Source organism: Mesoplodon densirostris, chromosome X, assembly GCF_025265405.1.
Source record: "Mesoplodon densirostris isolate mMesDen1 chromosome X, mMesDen1 primary haplotype, whole genome shotgun sequence".
In the NCBI taxonomy this organism is placed as follows: domain Eukaryota; kingdom Metazoa; phylum Chordata; class Mammalia; order Artiodactyla; family Ziphiidae; genus Mesoplodon; species Mesoplodon densirostris.
This window is the reverse complement of record NC_082681.1, coordinates 26,614,581-26,636,358: the sequence shown is the minus strand read 5'-3', so window position 1 is coordinate 26,636,358 and position 21,778 is coordinate 26,614,581. Positions and strand designations below refer to the sequence as shown.

The window sequence follows — 21,778 nt, the reverse complement described above, 5'->3', positions numbered from 1 at the left end:
GAAACTGAGGCTTAAGGAGGTCAATAAGTTGACCAAAGTCATTTAGCTGTAAAGCAACAGATCTATTGAAACACAAGTATTCTGGTTACAGGGTCAGTGCCTTCTATCACTCTTCAGCTCACCAGCTGTCTAGGATTTGGGACAGAGTTACACAGAAGACAACGTGAAGGTTATTTTCCAAAGGTATCAAACACCATTTAAAAATGTTTTAAAGGCTTCCCTGGTGGCGCAGTGGTTGAGAGTCCGCCTGCCGATGCAGGGGACATGGTTCGTACCCCGGTCCGGGAAGATCCCACATGCCGCGGAGCGGCTGGCCCCGTGAGCCATGGCCGCTGAGCCTGCGCCTCTGGAGCCTGTGCTCCACAACGGGAGAGGCCACAACAGTGAGAGGCCTGCGTACCGCAAAAAAAAAAAAAAAAAAAAAAAATGTTTTAATTCTAGGAGAAACAAAATTCAAGTGCACATCTGTGTGTACATGAAGGATCAAAAGAAAACTATTATAACCTTAATAAATTCACTTTATTATTGAGATTTGTATAAAGTTGATTACAAACAGTATTGCCAATTTACGTTATTTCTCTGGTTAAAAAATCTCTCAGACTGTTGCAGTGATCCCATCATTAGTTGTATATCTAAATACATATTTCTAATTCACTCCATAGACCTATTGTTGAGTATACTATATGCAAGAGGCTGGGGATATAAGGAGTTTAGAAGCTAGGGTAGAATAAAAGGAAACTAAAATGCATTTCAGTGAGTGCTAAGGAGAGCCCTGCAGCTGTTCTGTTGGACCATAACTGCTTCATGATTATGATCGCTTTTTAATACACTTATCAATTTTAGAACAGATTTAAATTTACAGAATTATTGCAAAGATTGTACAGAGACTTCCTGTATGCCCACTCCCAGTTTGCTCTATTAATATTGTACGTTAGTACAGTACGTTAGTCGCATTTAATGAACCAATACTGATAACATTATTATTACCTAAACATATAGTTCATTCAGAATTTCTCACTTATTTCCCTAATTTTTTTTCTGTTCCAGAATTCCATCAAGGATACCGCATGACCTTTAAAAATGATGATTCCTTAGGCTCCTTTTAGCTGTGAGAGTTTCTCAGACTCACATTGTTTTTGAGGACCTTGACAGTTTTGAAGATTACTGGTCAGGTATTTTGTAGAATCTTTCTCAATTAAGATTTGTCTAGTGTTTTTCTTATGATTAGATGGAAGTTATTGGTTTTGGGGAGGAAGTTAACAGAGGTTAAGTGCCACTTTCATCACATCACATACTATCAACATGACTTATCACTGTTGGTGTTAAACTTGATCACCTGGTTGAGGTAGCATTTGTCAAGTTTTTCCACTTTAAAGTTACTCTGTTTCCCCCTTTTCAAACTGTACCCTTTAGAAAGAAGTCACTATGAACAGCTCACATTTAAGGAGTGAGGAATTATGCTCATTTTGTTGAGAGTGGAGTATCTACATAAGTTACTTGGAATTCTTCTGCAAAGGAGATTTGTCCCTCCTCCTCCCACCCCTGGTTTATTTATTTATTCAATCATTTATTTATATATAAGTGTGATCTTACGGGTATTTATTTTACACTTTAGCTTATACTCCAATATTTTTTATTTTTTATCCAATATTTATTTTGTTCCTCAAATTCTTTCAGCTATAGCCATTCTAAACTTTTTCAGTTGGCTCCTGTACCCCTTTGACCTACTCCAGTTATTTTTAAGCAATTTATTTCTCTGTGGCACTACAAGAGAGCATAATTTCTTAGGTGGCCTGGAAAGTCTTCAGGATGAATTGAAATTTTGCCCTGAACTTTAAAAGATCAATGGGATTTTATGAGATTCAGAAAGTTCCTCCATGCAAAGGGGGGAAGCATATTCAAAGACATAGAGATGTGAAAGAACATGGTATCCTTAGAAAAGCAATAATTCTGTGTAGCTGCTTAAGAAGGTGATTGGAATCAGAAGAATGATTGGAAAGATAATTTGAAGCTGACTTTTGTGTTAAGATTCTTCCAATTTAGACTTTCTCTTTGTGTCTCTAAGAATATAAAACAAGAACGTAGAGTCAATTGAGACAAATTATTAGAAATTAATATACAAAGTTTATTTTTAAATATTTTTCATAAGTTTAAAGTTAGCTAACAAACAGCACTAAAAAGAGGAAAACATATCTTCACAGTGAAATGTATCTTCTTGCAACTGAGGTCCAGTACTATTACATTCTGACAGCATATCAAAAGTGTAAGAAAAATGATTGGGAGGCTGGGACTTTATAACTAAAAACAGTATAGAAAAAAACTCTCCCAAGATGGCAGCTTTGTGATTCCTAGTCTTCAGGGTGGTTATTTATCATGGAACTTATCATTAGAGATAGCGATTGTCTCAAACTCTCTTGACACTGCATATTTATGAGACATACTTGACAAGACCTATTAAGTCATTTGATTGGCTATTCATTTAATGGGTTTTGTATTAGTCTGCTCTGGCTTCTATAACAGAATACCATAGGCTGGGTGGCTTAATCAACAGACCTTTATTTCTCATGGTTCTAGAGGCCAGACATCAAGATCAAGGGGCCAGCTTTGCAAGAGGGTCCTCTTCCTTGCTTGCAGACAGCTGTCTTTTCATTGTGTCCTCACATGGTGAAGAGAACACAGTCTTTCTCTTATAAAGCCACTGATCCTATCATAATAGCCCTACCTTCATGACTTTATCTAACAGTGATGACTTCCCAAAGGCCCCATCTCCAAGGCTTCAATAGGAATTTTGGGGCTGGGGGACACAATTCAGTCTTTAGTAGTTCTTTATTACGTATTTTAACATATAGCATTCATGTAAAAATTAAATTTTATCGACTTCTTTAGTTAGGGTTTATTTAAAATATCTTCACTTAAAACATTCTAAGATTGATATAGTGTATTATCTAGTCAACTTGGTTTCAAATAAATTATAATATTGTTTCACAAATAAACAAAAAGAATGACCTAAACTTTCACCACAGGCTGGTAAAGTTATATTCTAACAAGAGGGTAGCAGCAGTCCAAATAGAGCTTGCAAACATTTTAAATGCCACTTGTTTTACCAAGGTCTCTGTAAAAAAAATACATTTGTCAAAATTTCAAAACAAAATCTTTTATAGTAGAGCTGAAAACTGACTTATTTAGAAACTCATTTAATACCGGTGCATATTCTTTTTAATTACAACAGATGTTATTAATAAACTTAGTGAGTATGGATCTTTTAATATCTCACAAGAGTGCGTGACAGCCGCATCTATCCATGGGGGCCAAAGAAGGAAAATTGGAAGGGTCATAGTTTATTTTTTAGTTTTTAATTTTTAAAATATTTTTTATGGATTTATTTATTTTTATTTATTATTTATTTTTGGCTGCATTGGGTTTTCATTGCTGCATGCAGGCTTCTCATTGGGGTGGCTTCTCTTGTTGCAGAGCATGGGCTTTAGGCGTGCGGGCTTCAGTAGTTGTGGCACGCGGGCTCAGTAGTTGTGGCTCTCAAGCTTAGTTGCTCCATGGCATGTGGGATCTTCCTGGACCAGGGATCAAACCCATGTCCCCTGCATTGGCAGGCAGATTCTTAACCACTGCGCCACCAGGGAAGTCCCATAGAAGGGTCACAGTTTTGTTTGAATTCACTGTGGGCACATCATCATCCCCAGATCAAGCAACCTAATGATATCTGCCTGTTATTTACATCCTTTTTAAGGGACATCATACCTGAAAATATACTTTGTGAATTACACTTTTATAGAAAATTTCTAATTGGAAAAGACAACTCCACACCACCGCAGTAATTTACCATAACTCATGTGCTTCATACACTGTGTAATTTACAATTGCTCTCCTTCTTGAACAGGATTAAAGTCATATCTCATGGGTGATTAGATAGCCCCTTTGTACCCTTAGGTTCAAGGAAATAAATGGGAACAATTTTCTCTTCAATAGACAATGGTGGATAAACAAGCAAATACACAAACATGCTTTAAAAGGTCAGCCATAATCAGCTGGCTTGGCTATGGCAGTATCTTAAACATATATACAGTAATAAACCTGATTAAGAATACCTATTATTTCTTATTATAATATTTTCTTCTGGATTATAATAGTATACCCTTGGAATTTTCAAAGAAAATAGAGACTTTATAGATTCTTTAAAAAGATTATGTTAAAAATAGCAAACTCTCTCACTCTACCCATTCAAGATCCAAATTTATTTTTAAAGGTCTTCCATTTTTCTCCTAATGTATGGCATAGTTTTTGGAGGGAATTGTATTTGTTTGACATATTCCTTTCTCTGATTCAATCCCATACAGTATAAAAATAAATATTTTTTAATTAAAGATTACAGTTAACGTAGTGAGCTTTGAAAAGGTCAAAACCTGAGTCTAGGCTTCACCTAGACCCATAGTGGCTTTTACAGTATTTCATTTCTTTATTATTAATAATACTGTGTTTGCTCTAAAGACAGAGTCAGTCAGAGAGAGAAAAACAATACAAAATAGTTTAGCTTTCTTACTTTCTCAAACCAAAATCTTTGATAACAGAAAGGACTTCTGGCTAGTTTTTGCCATATCCAGAAAGAAGTTTACCTTGTCAATATGTTATTTGAGATGGCATTGCTTCCTTGGTACAGTACCCAAGAGAAGGGCTGTATCCCTTTCCTAGTAATATACAACCCACATAGCAGGAAGAAGGCAGTTCACATACTTTTGAAATAGATTTTAAACTTTGAAAAAATATGAATCTATCTGGATTGATGGTACATTTGTGTGTACCTTATCTTTGCCTGTGTACTCAAATGGTGCATCTGTCTTTAATCTGACAGTATATCACATGAACATACAAATCAAGCAAGATCTGAGGTAATCAAGTTCTCTGTGACAACCTCAGCAATCTTTCTGTTTTAGGGTGGGCGACATATCTGTCCTCCTGGATAAAGCCATGACTAATAGATGAGAATGTTAACATCGTTCATCCTTTATATCTATCCAGAGATAATTCAGAGGACAAAGGAGATAGTGTGTGCCACATTAGGGCTTATTTTGTTCATTCTTTAGACAATTAAGTGGAGACAGGAGAATATGAAATATGACAAAGCTAATATTTTTTTCAGCAGTAATGTTTTTACTTGAAGTCCTTACTTTGGTGAGGGAGTTTCTTACCAGCGCATTTATATATCATATTTCTATTTAAATGAAAGTTTGTAGTTCACTGTGTGATTATGTGCCATGCTGAGGCTTCTGAGAACATCTTTTCCAAGAAGACAGTCTCTAACCAGTCAGGCACCTATTCCCTTTGAAAAAGAGCGAAGTGGGAAACTCAGACATTTAAAAAGTAATATAAGAAGCTACTGTAGACTTAGGATTCCTTTTACTGCTGGAATCATGTGTTCAAAGACAAGAATATTTGGGGATACATGAAGGATTTTTATTTTGCTTCTTAAGAAAAAAAAGTGAGAGAAGCTACATAAAGATCACACCCATGGTGGTATTTAAAATGCATTAATTTTCTTTTCTACTTCATTTACTGGATTATTTTCTTTCACTTTTTTTTTTTTTTTTTTTTTTTTTTTTTGCGGTACGCAGGCCTCTCACTGCTGTGGCCTCTTCCATTGTGGAGCACAGGCTCCGGATGCGCAGGCTCAGCGGCCATGGCTCACAGACCCAGCCGCTCCGCGGCATGTGGGATCTTCCTGGACCAGGGCACAAACCTGTGTCCCCTGCATCGGCAGGCAGACTCTCAACCACTGCACCACCAGGGAAGCCCCCTTCTTTCACTTTTATGTCCTAATTCTACAGTGTCATTTAGGACCAGGGATGCAATATCAATATTAGTATTTTTTCATTCTGTATATGGTGAGTGAATACATTTATCATTTTGCTTCACCTTTTCCATAATTTGCAATAATAATGTTGAGCTATGGAATTCTTTAGAGGGCATGAAAATAGGACTATATCAAGAGTAATAAGTCTGGGCTTCCCTGGTGGCACAGTGGTTTGGAATCCGTCTGCCAGTGCAGGGGACACGGGTTAGAGCCTTGGTCTGGGAAGATCCCACATGCCGTGGAGCATCTAAGCCTGTGTGCCACAACTACTGAGCCTATGCTCTAGAGCCCGCAAGCCACAACTACTGAAGCCCGTCCGCCTAGAGCCCATGCTCTGCAACAAGAGAAGCCACTGCAATGAGAAGCCCGCACACTGCAAGGAAGAGTAGCCCCTGCTCACTGCAACTAGAGAAAGACTGCACGCAGCAGCGAAGACCCAGTGCAGCCATAAATAAATAAATAGATAGATAGATAGTAACAAATCTCATATTTCTGGCTTTCACACCACATGTTGATAAAGAACGTCTCCTCCCTTTCAAGGGGTTCTCTTTATTCATTGTTGGAGGGCTTGTTGTGAAGATCTTTGAATATCATTAAAATATAATGTTACAGTAGAGATAAGCAAAGTTCAGTATTTGGAGCCAGTTAGGTTTACATTTAAGCCCCAATATTTGCCAGTAGTGTATATATGAAGGTAACATAATGTATGTATATAATGAAGGTAACATTAATGTGTACCTTTAAATTTAGGGCACTCTGGAAAACATGTTTGATTTTTTGACGGGGCACGTGAACTACTTTTTTAATGATGCAGAAAATGAAAGAGGAACAGATAGGATCTAGCAGAAAGATATATTAGTCAAGCTCTTTGAGGTTGCAAGGAAGAGACAAACCTGGTTACTTCCAGTTTTAGAGATTTGTTATAATAATATGCAAGAATGATTTATTATTAAAGGCCACTCTATCAACCATCTAGTTTCGGATGTACACCACAATTTATGAAAATTGGAAAATTTACTCAGTGTTCCTTTACCTGGCTGAAATAACCTGTTTTCTCTTTGTAACCCTAACACAGTTGCCCAAAAGGAGATTTTGACTGGGTTGATAGACTGCTATCTCATATGGAGTAACTTACGGAGAGTTGGCCTCCTTCATACTCAGCCCATATACTGTTGCTTTCAAACAAAGAATGAACGCCTAATTTTAGGGCAGCAGAGTTGGTTTCAGTGAGATGTAGTGTCAAAACTAAGTCATTGCAGCCAATGCCTGAGAGAGAACACTGAAACTAATGATAATCATTAGCAAGTGTATGCAGCTATACAAGAATGGTATTAAGTATTGACTATAGTATTTTGATGATGATGAAGTCCATTGCTTTTGTTTCTCTCTATGAAACTATTTGACCTTAGAGTACAAACTAATATGCATTTCCCCTTAGGGTACAATTTAGGAAACCGTAATTTAATGGGTAATATGTTATTTTTATCTGGTTTAAAGTAATATTCAAACTCCTTTTCCTAATCCCTAATTGGCTAAAGTATTACAAGACCAAATTACATAATCCTGAAGAAACAGTCATGGGAATATAAGTAATATCACAATGGATTGCTTCATTCTTCTAATTTATCCTACATAATTTAGGTTTTCTTCATTTTATCCAAGAATACCTCTGGATTTATTATTCTGCAGATAGGTGAAATATAGTATTCCTAGATGATTTCTAAGCAGGATTTTGGAAATTCTGAAGGAGGAAGGAGCCGTGGGAATCTTGTATTAGGGTCTATGTTGTTTGGCCATTGCAGGAATTATACTTTGTAGGCTAAGGCGTGTATTGTTTAGCAGAGAGCTGATTTTGATAACTTTTTTCAGAACGGTTTTTGATATTTGGCAAGCATTTTGAGGTTTTATATGTATTACCTGGAGCTCATACAGTACAAAGAGGTAGCATACTCGAGGAGGGATTAATAATTTTTGGCTTATTTGATTAGTAATTTTTGGAAGGGACAAAATTAATAGAGCACGATTCCAGATTAGTGAAGAGAGGATGAAATGGTTCAGTGGTTCTGCCACCCTTGAAATCTAAATAAAGTGTGAGAATTCCTAAGAATGAGCTAGTTACTATAAAATCAGGTCATCCAGATCCTCACTGGATTTTAACACTAGAAGTCTTGCATCCCAGGCCTTTAGTTTGCATGACCAACTTGTTGCAGTTTTCCAGAGACTGTCTTACATTTACAACAGTCCCAGGGAAACCAGGACTATTAGTTACCTCCTCATGAGAAATCTTAGGCCCAAATCACCCCGCTAAGCTGCTCCCAAACTCCTAACTCACAAAAATAAATGATTGATTTAAACTACTATGTTTTGAGGTAATTTCTACACAGCAACAAATAACTAATACAGTACCCATTTTACAGTTGAAGATATATAGAGTCAGACATTTTAATTTCAGAAAAAATTCCCTTTTACAGAGTTGCTTAGCCCAAGTATCTAGTATGAAAATATATTCAGTGTTATTGTGGACCACAATTACCAGTAAGTTATGTGTGCCAAAGTGATATGAAATTGAAAAAAATATGAACTATCAATAATTCAGGTTCAGCAAAGGCCTGAGATTTGAAAGAGAACAAAAAAAAACATTGGTCAGGTAAACATCAAAACTTTCTGATATCTTCAGAATTTACTATTGAGGAAGTTGAGTAATCAACAGAATTTTCAATAAATTAAGATCAATTGCTCTCTCTAGGCCATCGATATTTTGAATAAATTGCTCCACTCAACACCTTAAGTCTTCCTTTAGACTACTCAGACTGGGTTACATATATTGGCGTTTAGTGCAATGAGGCTTTCACAATAAGCCTCACTGTTCCTTTAAGTATTTTGAATTAACAATCAGACATGCGCAAAACAGGTGCAATTTTAGCAGATACTCTGTCTTAAGTAGCCCAATAATGAAGGTTTTACCTGCAGCAATATCATTTATTGCATTGTTTCAGTTCTTTTCTGTTACATACAGAGTTACTGCCAAAGGCTTCCTAGTGTTCCAAGAAATGAGAAAAAAAAATCTGCCTTTTAAAGTTGGGTTGTTAGAAAATTGATAGTTTAGCATTTCATATCCTACCTCTGTGAAACCCAGACTTGCATGAAAATTGCATTTGCTTTGGATAAGTGAAAAGAAATCTTTGTTCACACTCAAGTCAGTTAGAAGATTTTTAAATTAATGACATTTACTGTTTTTGAAAACATATTTTCAAGTAAATATAGTAACCTTAAGGTCAAATTAAATTGGACTTTGGATGTCAAATTGAAGACTTTGAGCTCTGCTTCAACTCCAGCAAATCCTTAGTTTTGCTATACCTCAGAATGACCTGGGAGCTTTAAAAGTACAGATTCCAGGACTCCAACACAGATTGAATAGCCAAGGTAGGCATTAATGTTTTTTTTTTTTTTTGCTTTTATTTGTTTTTATAGTAACTTGATGACAGGGCAAAAGTGTTTTAGGAAGACACAACATTTCATTCCAGGTGAAATGTACAGGATGGACTGATGTGAAGATAGAGTGAGGTGAGACAAGCCTCTTGACAGATACTGGAAGCAGGTATTTTAGATAAGGGGTTTTTGATATAGTTTTAGGCATAAAGATTAGGATAGTGGCAAGGGTAAGGAAAAAGCTTGTTACTGATGTCAGACATTTCCACAGAAGACTGTTTCTCTTCGCTATTTTTGGTTTGGTCTTGTCCTGCTCTCGTGTGCTCTTCCTCTAAAGGCCAGATAATGTTAAATTTACATCTGTATAGAATAAACCACCAGAAATTCAAACAGTTAGAAATGTCATCCTATCGGCCTGGATTCTGCCTTTCAGTAAAAGAAAAGCTTGGACTTCCCCTGAGGTTATATTTGATCCTCAAATCTTTCTGTTCCCACCAAAAGAGAGGTTAAGAAGAGAGAAATATCCTCAAAAAATGCTCTCTGCAAACAACTAACACCTAAACAGAGAGAGGATGAGCAAGGTCAGGAGAGGAAAGTCTCTGATAAGAGTACACATTTATGTACAAAACATTACACATCTGTCTAAGCATGTTGATATTGAGTAGCAACTTGCTATTATATGTGTTCAATCAGATATCCTGGACAGGTGCTCTTTGCACCCAGTCCAATCTTGAACATTCTTCCCAAAGATTGGGAATCTTTGGGAATTGGATTATGTCATAATAATTCTATTTATTATGTCTTATGTCAGCAACTACTGACTGACATAAGACAAAATGGTGTACTATATAAACTTCTCTGTTTTATCCAATCAGTCACCCCAAAATCAATCCAGAAGATATTTAGAAATACAAAGAAATATATACATATTTTATCTCTCCAAAAGAAATATATATGTCATCTCTCTAAAAGCAAATAGAAAGACAGTTTACTGAAAACAATGATGTATTGTAAATCAAACTGATTTTTGTTTTGTGTTGTTTTCCATAACACTAGCTGTTTAGTATTATTGGTATAGGACTCCCCTGCATTTGAATGACAAGCTAGCTACACATTCATGGTGTGCTCAGAATAAACATCAACATGATAATTGGACTAGGCATGTCTGCTGGGGAAAAAAAAGGCTAGAATACTGCTCACCAGGAGGAGGGTCAAAACATCTCTTGTGGTTATGGGAGGAAAGATCATAAAATATTAACTTTAACATTTGCATCATCGTACACAGGATTTTCTCACACATCTGTCCTGTGTTCTGAGAGTCACCACAACAAATATGTCTATGAATCAGCTGAAGTAAATATTAATAACAGTAAAAACAATGACAGTAACAACAGCAGCAGTGACAGGTTATTGAAAACCTATTTGGTGCCAGCTATCTTTGGAATTCACAAAACTCTGTGAGAGCAGAGAGTTTTATCTGATTACTGCTGTATTCTCAGTGCCTAGCACCATGCCTGGGACCACACTATGGGCTTGTTATAAGTAGTGGTTGAATAAATAACCAACTACTATGTTCCAAGCATTATTTTTTTTAAATCAGAAAGTGAACGAGACAAATAAGATATCTGCCTTCATGGAGTGTATAGTCTAGCAGATTATTTTCACATTGAATATATACACACGCATACACACACACATGTACACATGTAACAGAAATGTCATGTAAGGGTAAGGACTTTAAAATTTGTGCATTTAATTTTTAAGGTTTTTTTTGAGTTTTTAAAATTTTACTGGAGTATAGTTGATTTACAGTGTTGTATAAGTTTCAGGTGTACAGCAAAGTGATTCAGTTATGCATATACATATATTCATTGTTTTTCAGATTCTTATATAAGTTATCACGGAATATTGAGTAGAGTTCTCTGTGCTATACAGTAGGTCCTTGTTGGTTATCTATCTTATATATAGTAGTGTGTGTATGTTCATCCCAAGCTCCTGATATATCCCTCCCCTGCCTTTTTCCTTTTTTGTAACCATAAATGTCTTTTCAATATCTGTAAGTCAGTTTCTATTTTGTAAATATGTTCATTTGTATCATTATTTTTATCATCTACAAATAAGTGATATCACATGACATTTGTCTTTCTCTGTCTGACTTACTTCACTTAATATGATAATCTCTAGGTCCATCCATGTTGCTGCAAATGGTATTATTTCATTCTTTTTTTATGGCTGAGTAATATTCCATTGTTTATATTACCACATCTTCTTTATCCATTCCTCTGTCCATGGACATTTAGGTTGCTTCCATGTCCTGGCTATTGTAAAAAGTGCTACAGTGAACATTGGGGTGCATGGTTTTTTGTATTATGGTTTTCTCTGGGTATATGTCCAGGAGGGGGATTGCTGGATCATATGGTGGTTCTACTTTTAGTTTTTTAAGGAACCTCCATACTGCTCCCCATAGTGGGTGTACCAATTTACATTCCCACCAACATTGTAGGAGGGTTCCCTTTTCTCCGCACCCTTTCCAGCATTTATTGTTTGTAGACTTTTTGATGATGGCCATTCTGACTGCTGTGAGATGATACCTCATTACAGTTTTGATTTACATTTCTCTGATAATTAGTGATGTTGAACATCTTTTCATGTGCTTATTAGCCATCTGTATGTCTTCATTGGAGAAATGTCTATTTAGGTCTTCCCCCCATTTTTTGATTGGGTTGTTTGTTTTTTTGACATACAGCTGCATGAGCTGTTTGTATATTTTGGAGATTAATCCCTTGTTGGTTGCTTCGTTTGCAAATATTTTCTCCCATTCTCTGGGTTGTTGTTTGTTTTGTGTATGGTTTCCTTTGCTGTGCAAAAGCCTTTAAGTTTAGTTAGATCCCGTTTGTTTATTTTTGTTTTACTTTTCATTTCTCTAGGAGGTGAATCAAAAAAGATCTTGCTGCGATTTATGTCAGAGTGTTCTGCCTATGTTTTCCTCTAAGAGTTTTATAGTATCTGGCCTTACATTTGGGTCTTTAATCCATTTTGAGTTTATTTTTGTGTATGGTGTTAGGGAGTGTTCTAATTTCATTCTTTTACATGTAGCTGTCCAGTTTTCCCAGCACCACTTATTGAAGAGACTGTGTTTTCTCCATTGTATATTCTTGCCTCCTTTGTCATAGATTAATTGACCATAAGTGCATGCGTTTATTTCTGGGCTTGCTATCCTGTTCCATTGATCTATATTAAAATTTGTTTATCATGCCTTTTTCCCCATTAGAATGTAAGTTCCATGTGGACTGGGACCTTGTCTGTCTCATTCACTATATCCCCTCATGCCTAGAACAGTATCCTGCATATGGTACACAATAAATAATTAAACTTTTGATCTTTCTACCTAAACTTGGTTTACATTCCCTGGGCATTTATTTACTTTGAAAAAGGGGGAGCTTACACTGAACCTAGAATGCTTTAGTTGAAAGATATGAGTGAAAGTCACAGAGAAAGGACTGAAAGATAGGAAGGGGAAACCAATAAAGATTACTTCCTAAAAGCAACTGGAAATGTCAAAATTATAGACATGGAGAACAGATTAGAGGTTTCCAGAGGTTAGGATGGGATGGAAAAAAAGTGAGTATAGCTGTAACAATGCAACTCAAGGATCCTTGTGGTAAGGGAACTGTTCTGTATCTTGATTGTGTCAATGTCAGTATGTATCCTGGTTGTGATACTGCACTATAGTTTTCCAAGATACTACCATTGGGAGAACCTGATTAAATGATACATAGCGTCTCTCTGTATTATTTCTTACAATTTCATGTGAGTGTGCAATTGTCTCCAAATAAAATGTTTAGTTTAAAAAGTCTCTGTAAATGTGTCAGAAATAATGCATAAATAATACTTAGATATTTTAAATACAGACACCCATTTTTCTCCCTCATAGCATGCTCACATCTAACTTTATTTTCAGTGGATTGATAGAGACATCTCAGAGGCCCAAGCCAGCAATTACTGACACAAGACAAAGTGGTGTGCTACATAAACGTATGTGTTTTACCCATCTCTTTTGCCGTGAAAAATATTTCTAAAATCCAAAATGTCATGTTTTCAAGTTATTCTCAAAGCTGCTGACAGTTGTAGCTGTTTCTAACATTGATTCTCAGTCTGGAATGTATGCCGAATAATGCGAAAATGGCTCTGGGATTTGGCGTGTAGGTCTGTTCACTCTTTTCAATGATTTTGGATGACATCCAAACAAACTCATAAATGTAATATTCAGAGCATAGTTCTTTTCTTTCCCAGCCTTATCCCAACATATAAATCACTTCCAGGGGTGTGTATTTGGATATCCTCCCTCTCATTTTAAACAAGGAGGCAAGAGTTAAAAAAAAAAGTATGTCCTTCTGGATCAACTCTTATATGAAAATTCTGTGGAAAAGGAAGATTCATTTTTAAATAACAGCCTAGTATGTGAGTCTCCCGGTATGGTAGTCTCCAACTCCTTGGCAGCAACGTTTTGTGTTTGTTTGGTATCATAGGTAAACAGTATTTAAATGAAGTATAAATATACATCCAATCTTGTACCAATGTTGAGTCCAAATTGATCACTTTGAAATATTATGTAAAGGTTACAGACTAATTCCTCAATCTTCTGGTTTTGCATGAGATCAACTCAACTCACCGCATGACTATACACACAACATGGTCACTATAAATGGTGTGTGAAAAATGTTTGATTTTGTGAAAGTATCATTTTTGGTAAATATTTAAATCTAATCTTACTTTATGTGATTTTAAAGCTTCTATTTATAGATTTCTTCTAATGCTTTTAAAAAAGGTGTGTATTGATGATGGTTAAACCGCCTCAACCTCATTGAATCTAGAATTCTTTTCTACTTGATACTTAATATAGCACATTTCATAATTTATATACTGTTACAGCACCTGAAATACAAATTATCCCCTTGATAATTATGTGTTTTTCTTTGTATATAGTTGTCTGATAACTGTTATTTCTTTATTTTTTTATACATCTTTATTGGAGTATAATTGCTTCACAATGCTGTGTTAGCTTCTGTTGTACAACAGAGTGAATCAGCCATATGCATACGTATATCCCCATATCCCCTCCCTCTTGAGCCTCCCTCCCACCCTCCCTATCTCACACCTCTAGGGATAACTGTTATTTCTTTAAAATCTAATTTTCCAAATACAAATCTATGTTCAATGTGAAGGTATGTAACACATAAAGAACAAAAGACAGTCATAGATAATTTCATTAAAAAGGGAAAGCTATTTAGCTTTTTGATGATTATGTTACATACATTTATTTACATATGGTTTATGTATTTCACCATTTAATCTCATTTTTTTACAGTGTGGTGATAGTTTCTGATATATACATATGGGAAAATTATGTATTTTTAATTAAATCAATTTGTTTAAATATTTTTTTTTGCCTTTCACTTTCTAACTGCATGAGTTTTGGATAATTCATGTAACCTCTCTGATCTTTATTTTCATATGTGTTAAATTAAGATGATAATACCATATACTTCTCCAAGTTATTGTGAAGATTAAATGAAATAAACCATGCAACATTTTCATGATACCTGGCTTTTAGTGAGTACTCAGTGAATATTAGCTGCTGTTGTTACTACCAGCACTAATACCAGCACCATCACCACCAATAAATACTACATACTTTTGTGTTCTGTAATTATTGTCTTTAAGTTTATTACTTAAACTTAAACTTTAAATAAGCTTTTCTATAGGATATTAGGACTCTATATAAACATAACTTAATACATACAGATGTATTTCATTAACTTTATCATTCTTAAATAAATGTTTTATAAACAACAACTTTATGAACATCTTTGGGAGTAAAACTTATTTTAAACTATTTTTTCTATACTATATTTTTCTTTGAAAATAACCCACCACCAATTCCATCAAGTGGTAGTCCGAAGTATTTTAATTCAGTGCTGAGTTATATAAATTTTTATTACCTGGCCTTGGAAATCTAGATTGTTTTTTATACAGGGTAAGTAATTCTACACTCTATCTATTAAAGTAAACAAATCCAATAGAACCCACTTAATTTATAAAGTGGTGATTACATACAATTATGAGCTTGATGTTTATTTTCATGCTTACATGCATATGCACATCATCCTATATATCTATATTGATCAATCTATGTATATCTACCTACCTGTCTATCTGTATCTAAAATAACAGAGGCATCTTCACAGTCATATAGGTAGGCCACTCCATAAAGAGTTACTGGTGGTAGGATTATATCTAGAATATTAAAGGAAAATCTTTAGTCTGTTAAAAACCTCACCATCCCAAGCTGTTTTATGTTGTTCAATGACATTTTGGAATTAGGCCACAGCTGGTAGCAGTGATGGAAAGAAACAATGAAAAAATGATTGGTAATGCCGCTAATGAACTGATTTGACACAGTGCTTAGCATAGAGTTCATTATAAACTTGTAGATGACAGACATTTAGACAATTCTGTGTGACAATATTAAGAAAGAAACTAAAGCAGAGTCTGTAGCTGATACTGCAGAAGTCATCTACAGTATTGAAAAGGTCATTTATAATTTGCAAAACTACACATTACTTGATGAACTGAGCATACATAGGTAAGCTTGAGTAAGCTAGAAGGTTAATGATATGGCCAAAACTCTTAGCAGAAGGAAACATATTTGACAAATGGTTTGTAGCATGTTAAAAAAAAAAGAACATTAAAATAATCAAGAACTTCCTAGTTTAAATGAGTTGTTTAATATTTATTATAGATACCTAAAGAGACAAATGAGAATTAATTTTTAAATGGCGAGGGAAGTTAATGAACTCTCTAAAGTGTTGAAGTTACAAAATGTAAATAAGGTGAGCCTTCTAGGCATCTAGTTTTAGGAAGGAATAAAGAAAGGAATGGCTAATGCTATCAAAAACCGTGTCAAAACATTATTCTTGTTTAAAAATAGAAATCCCTGCAAATTTTAGTGATATTAGAAGACTTATGTAACTCTGTGCCACACTATATGGGGAAGAGCTGCAAAATACAGAAAACTCAGAGGACACCGAGAAATACACATAGGAAGAAAGTCTACAGCTATGAATTTCAAAGTGTCAATCTGTTGTTTAGAAAGGCAAGCATGGGCATTTACAGAGTACTTCCCCATATTCCTTGCATTCCATTAGACATTAAAGGAAGGCGGGCTTGGGAGTTCCCTGGTGGCCTAGTGGTTAGGATTCTGAGCTTTCACTGCCATGGCCCGGGTTCAATCCCTGGTTGGGGAACTGAGGGAACTGAGATGCCGCAAAACAAAAAAACAAAAAATAGGAGGCTTACTGAAGTATTAAACAGGAAGTAGTCTATGGCTGGTTAGGGAGAAGTAAATATTTAAATAACTCACACACAACTCTGTATCATAAGTAAAAAATACTAGCCCTTCCTCCACATAAGCCCCTCTAAACTGCTGGTCCATAGATACTTGGTTTATTTGAACATAAGTAATTACTAATGAGGAATCAGCAAAAGAACTACAAAAATATACCATGAAAAAATACAGGCATACCTTGGAGATACTGTGGGTTCACTTCCAGACCACCACAATAAAGCAAATATTGCAATAAAGCGAGTCACAGCAATTTTTTGGTTTCCCAGTGCATATAAAAGTTATGTTTACACTATACTGTAGTCTATTAAGTGTGCATGGCATTATATCTTTAAAAAATGTACATCCCTTAATTAAAAAAAATACTTCATTGCTAAAAAATGCTAACCGTCTTCTGAGCCTTCAGGTAGTCTTAATCTTTTTGCTGGAAGAGTGTCTTCCCTTGTTGTTGATGGCTACTGACTGATCAAGGTTGTGGTTGCTGGAGGTTGGGATGGCTGGGTCAATTTCTTGAAATAAGACAACAGTGAAGTTTGCCTCATTCATTGTCTCTTCCTTTCACAAACGATTTCTCTGCAGCATATAATGCTGTTTAATAGCATTTTACCCACAGTAGAACGTCTTTCAAAATTGGAGTCAATCCTCTCAAACACTGCCCCTGCTTTATCAACTAAGTTTATGCAACATTCTAAATCCTTTGTCGTCATTTCAAGTCTTCACAACATCTTCACCAGTAGATACCATTTCAAGAAACCACTTTCTTTGCTCATCCATAAGAAGCAACTCCTCAGCCATTCAAGTTTTATCATGACATTGCAGCAATTAATTAATATCTTCAGGCTCCACTTCTAATTCTAGTTATCTTGTTATTTCCACGCCATCTGCAGTTACTTCCTCTGCTGAAGTTTTGAACCCCTCAAAGTCATCCATGAGGGCTGGAATCAACTTCTTCCAAACTCCTGTTAATGTTGATATTTTGACCTCTTCCTGTGAATCACAAATGTTCCAAATGGCATCTAGAATGGTGAATCCTTTCCAGAAGGTTTTCAATTTACTTTGCCCAGATCCATGAGAGGAATCCCTATCTATGGCAGCTATAGCTTTATGAAATGTATTTCTTAAATAATAAGACTTGAAAATCAAAATGACTTCTTCATCAATAAGCTGCAGAATGGATATTGTATTAGCAGGCATGTAAAGAATATTAATCTCTTCGTCCACCTCCATCAGAGATCTTGGGTGACCAGGTGCATTATCAATGAGCAGTAATATTTTGAAAGAACTCTTTTTTCTTAGCAGTAGGTCTCAACAGTGGGCTTAAGATATTTAGTAAACCATGTTGTAAACAGATGTGCTGTCATCCAGGCTTTGTTTATGCTCCATTTATAAATCACAGGCAGAGTAGATTTAGAATAATTCTTAAGGGCCCTAGGATTCAGAATAGTAAATGAGCATTGGCTTCAACTTAAAGTCACCAGCTCCACTGGCCCCTAACAATGGAGTCAGCCTGTCCTTTCAAGCTTTGAAGCCAGGCATTGACTTCTCCTCTCTGGCTATGAAAATCCTAGATGGCATCTTCTTCCAATAGAAGGCTGTTTCGTCTCCATTGAAAAGCTGTTGTTTAGTGTAGCCACCTTCATTAATTATCTGAACTAGTTCTTCTGGATAACTTGCTGCAGCTTCTACATCAGCAGTTGCTTCATTATGTACTTTTATGTGATGGAGATGGCTTCTTTCCTTAAAATTCATGAACCAATCTCTGCTAACTTCAAACTTTTCTTCTGCAGCCTCCTCACCTCTTTCAGCCTTGATAGAATTGAAGTGAGTTAGGACCTTGCTCTGGATTAGATTTGGGCCTAAGGGAATGTCATGGCTGGTTTGATCTTCTATCCAGATCAGTAAAACTTTCTCCATATCAGCAATAAGGCTGTTTTGCTTTCTTATCACTCATATGTTCATTGGAGTAACACTTTTAATTTCCTTCATGAACTTTTCCTTTGCATTCACAACTTGGCTAACTCTTTGGTGCAAGAGGCCTAGCTTTTGGCCTGTATCAGCTTTCAATATGCTTTCATTGCTAAGAATAATCGTTTTTGCTTTTGACTTAAAGTGAGATACATGCAACTCTTCCTTTCACTTGGAAACTTAGAGGCCATTGTAGGATTATTAACTGGCCTAATTTCAATATTGTTGCATTACAGGGGACAGGGAGGCTGGAGGAGTGGAAAAGGGATGGGGGAACTGCTAGTAGATGGAACAGTCAGAACACACACAACATTTATTTATTAAGTTTGCTATCTATTTGTATGGGTGTGGTTTGTGGTACACCCCCCACACACACACACAATTACAATAGTAACTTCAGAGATCACTGATCACAGATCACCACAACAAATGTAATAATAATGAAAAAGTTTGAAATACTGTGAGAATTATGAAAATATGACCCAGAGACAGGAAGTGAGCCAGTGCTGTTGGAAAAATGGTGACAGTACACTTGCTTGATTGTTCCACAATCCTTCAACCTGTAAAAAGAAAAAAAAAATCAATATCTGTAAAGTGCAAAACAGTGAAGCAGAGTAAAAGGAGGTATGCTTGTATAATGAAAGGAACATGGAAAACAAGTGGTTAGTGAAGAATATTAACAAGAAAAATACTGTAAGTTAACAGATGACATAACTAAATATATTATTGTAATTCAGGTATCTCAATAAAACAATCATAACTTTAATATAGGAGCTCATTTCACAATATATACATATATTAAATTCTCACTTTGTATACCTTAAACTTATACAATGTTATATGTCAATTATATCTCAATAAAGCTGGAAAAAAATTAAATAGGATTTCAAAGCAGTCATATAAGAAGTCAGAGAAGATGTTTTAAAACAACAGAAAGAGCTAAAACATGAGCCAGCTGAATTAAGAGAAAAAAGTGGAAGAGAGAAATAAAGCCATCTTAATTTTGAGATACCATAAAAGAAAATAACTTTTGAAAACACAGCAAGGAATGTGGAGATGAGGACTGAGAAATGGTAAAAGCTAGTAAGAGCGAGATGGACATGAACAAAAAGTTTAAAAAAAGATTGATTAAAATAATAAATATGGGGCTTTCCTGGTGGCGTAGTGGTTGAGAGTCCGCCTGCCAATGCAGGGGACATGGGTTCGTGTCCCAGTCCGGGAAGATCCCACATGCCGCGGAGTGGCTGGGCCTGTGAGCCATGGCCGCTGAGCCTGCGCATCCAGAGCCTGTGCTCCGTGACGGGAGAGGCCACAACAGTGAGAGGCCCGCGTACCGCAAAAAAAAAAAAATTAAAAAAAAAAAATAATAATAATAAATATGGAAGACAAGCAGAAGAACCAACTTACACATAATCGGTGTCACTAAAGAAGAGAAATAAATAGAATAAAAAATCAGTGTTTAAAGTATACTTAATAAAACTTTTCTGGAAATAAGATTTTAATTTAAATGCCTTTAAGAGTACACTGAGTCCCAGTCGGGAAAATGAAACAAAACAATGAACATCAAAACACATCATAGTAAACTTTCTGGATTCAAAGATAAAGGAAGATTCTTTGGACATCCAAGTAAAAATGTGAAGTCACCTGTAAGGGAAAGAAACCCAGAAAGTCTCAAAAATGTCCACATCACCTTCCAATATTAGAAGTGAGCAGAACAGTGTTCACAGAATCTTCAAAAAAAAAAATAAAGTGTGACCTCTATTTTATCACTAGGCAAATAGTAATTCAAATATAATAACAGACTATGATTTTTGAATACACAAATTTCATGGAGTATAGTTTGCATATGTCCTATTGAACTGATCTAATAGAAGAATTTCAGACAACCAAATGACGAAAGAGAATCTATGTTAAACAGAGAGGTGGCAAGCATTAAATCCATTAAACCCTAGCCTTAAAACTAAAACTGAGAGAATTATTGTTTCAGAGCAGAATTTAAATATTATAAATCATGATACCATAGTAATATTCTAGCTAAATAAAGTTGGATTGGGGTGTGAAAGAGAAAATAGAAAGTAATACAAATAGATTTCCCAGTCTTCTGTAGCCTGAGGGTGAAAGCATATAGTTTAAAGCTAAAGCTAATAAAGTAATAGGTTACATATATAATGATATATATAATTATAAGAGAGCAAAAAATTAAAATTATGATGGGGAGGTAAAAGAAATCAGAATAAATGCATAATAATTCTACCATTATTATTGATGGAGTCTTATAGGTAATATCATGTTAAATAGAATATTAAAATTATAGTTATAAAAAGTAATCTCTTCAAAAACTAAAATGAAACCTCATATTATTGGAAGGAATATATACAGAAAAACAATGTGAAGAAAACACTAAGCACAAATAAATAATGTGAATGAAGACATAAAACCAGAAACCGCAAATGTAGAATATTATGGCAGAATTAAGACAAAATCTATCAATAACTGTAAATGTGGTAAATAATCCATTAAAAAGAAAATCATCACATTTCAGTTGGAGCAAAGTGTGACCATATGCTATAGAACTGTGATACAAGGAAAATCAAGTGGCTCAGAAAGGTTGAAAATAAAAGTCCAAAGTATTTCAGTTGTGTATTAAAAAAAAATAACATACCAGAAGTCTTGATGGTAATATGAGTCAAAATCTGAGGCAAAAATAATTAAAGATGAAGAAGAGTAATTCTTACTAACAAAGTACAATCCTACATCAAAGTGTGTCAGTTATTCATCAAATAAGATACCTTAAAAAGTCATAAAGCAGAAAACATCAGTAAATGCAAGGAGAAATAGATAATATTAGTAGAATAACTTAGTTAACCTCTCTCATCCATTACAATTCTAGAACAAAAGTAAGAATGTAAAAAACCTCAAATGCTTACATGATCAGTTAGATCTAATAGATACTTAGCTGAAAACAGAAAGACCACATATAAATTAATTACGGAAATTTTAAAAAATATGAGCAGGTATTAGTCCAAAAGAAAACTAAAAATAAAACCCCATGAGTAGGAAATTACCAAAAAAGAAAGATTACTGGTAAAATACATAATTGCTAACCAAATCAGAAA

At 35.2% G+C, this 21,778-nt stretch overlaps 1 pseudogene; it reads right to left on the bottom strand.

Annotated features, from left to right (window-relative positions):
- The window catches only part of LOC132481520 (tigger transposable element-derived protein 1-like), a 99,251-nt pseudogene extending 80,398 nt beyond the window's left edge, over window positions 1–18,853 (bottom strand).
- Window positions 18,854–21,778: the final 2,925 nt, after the last annotated feature.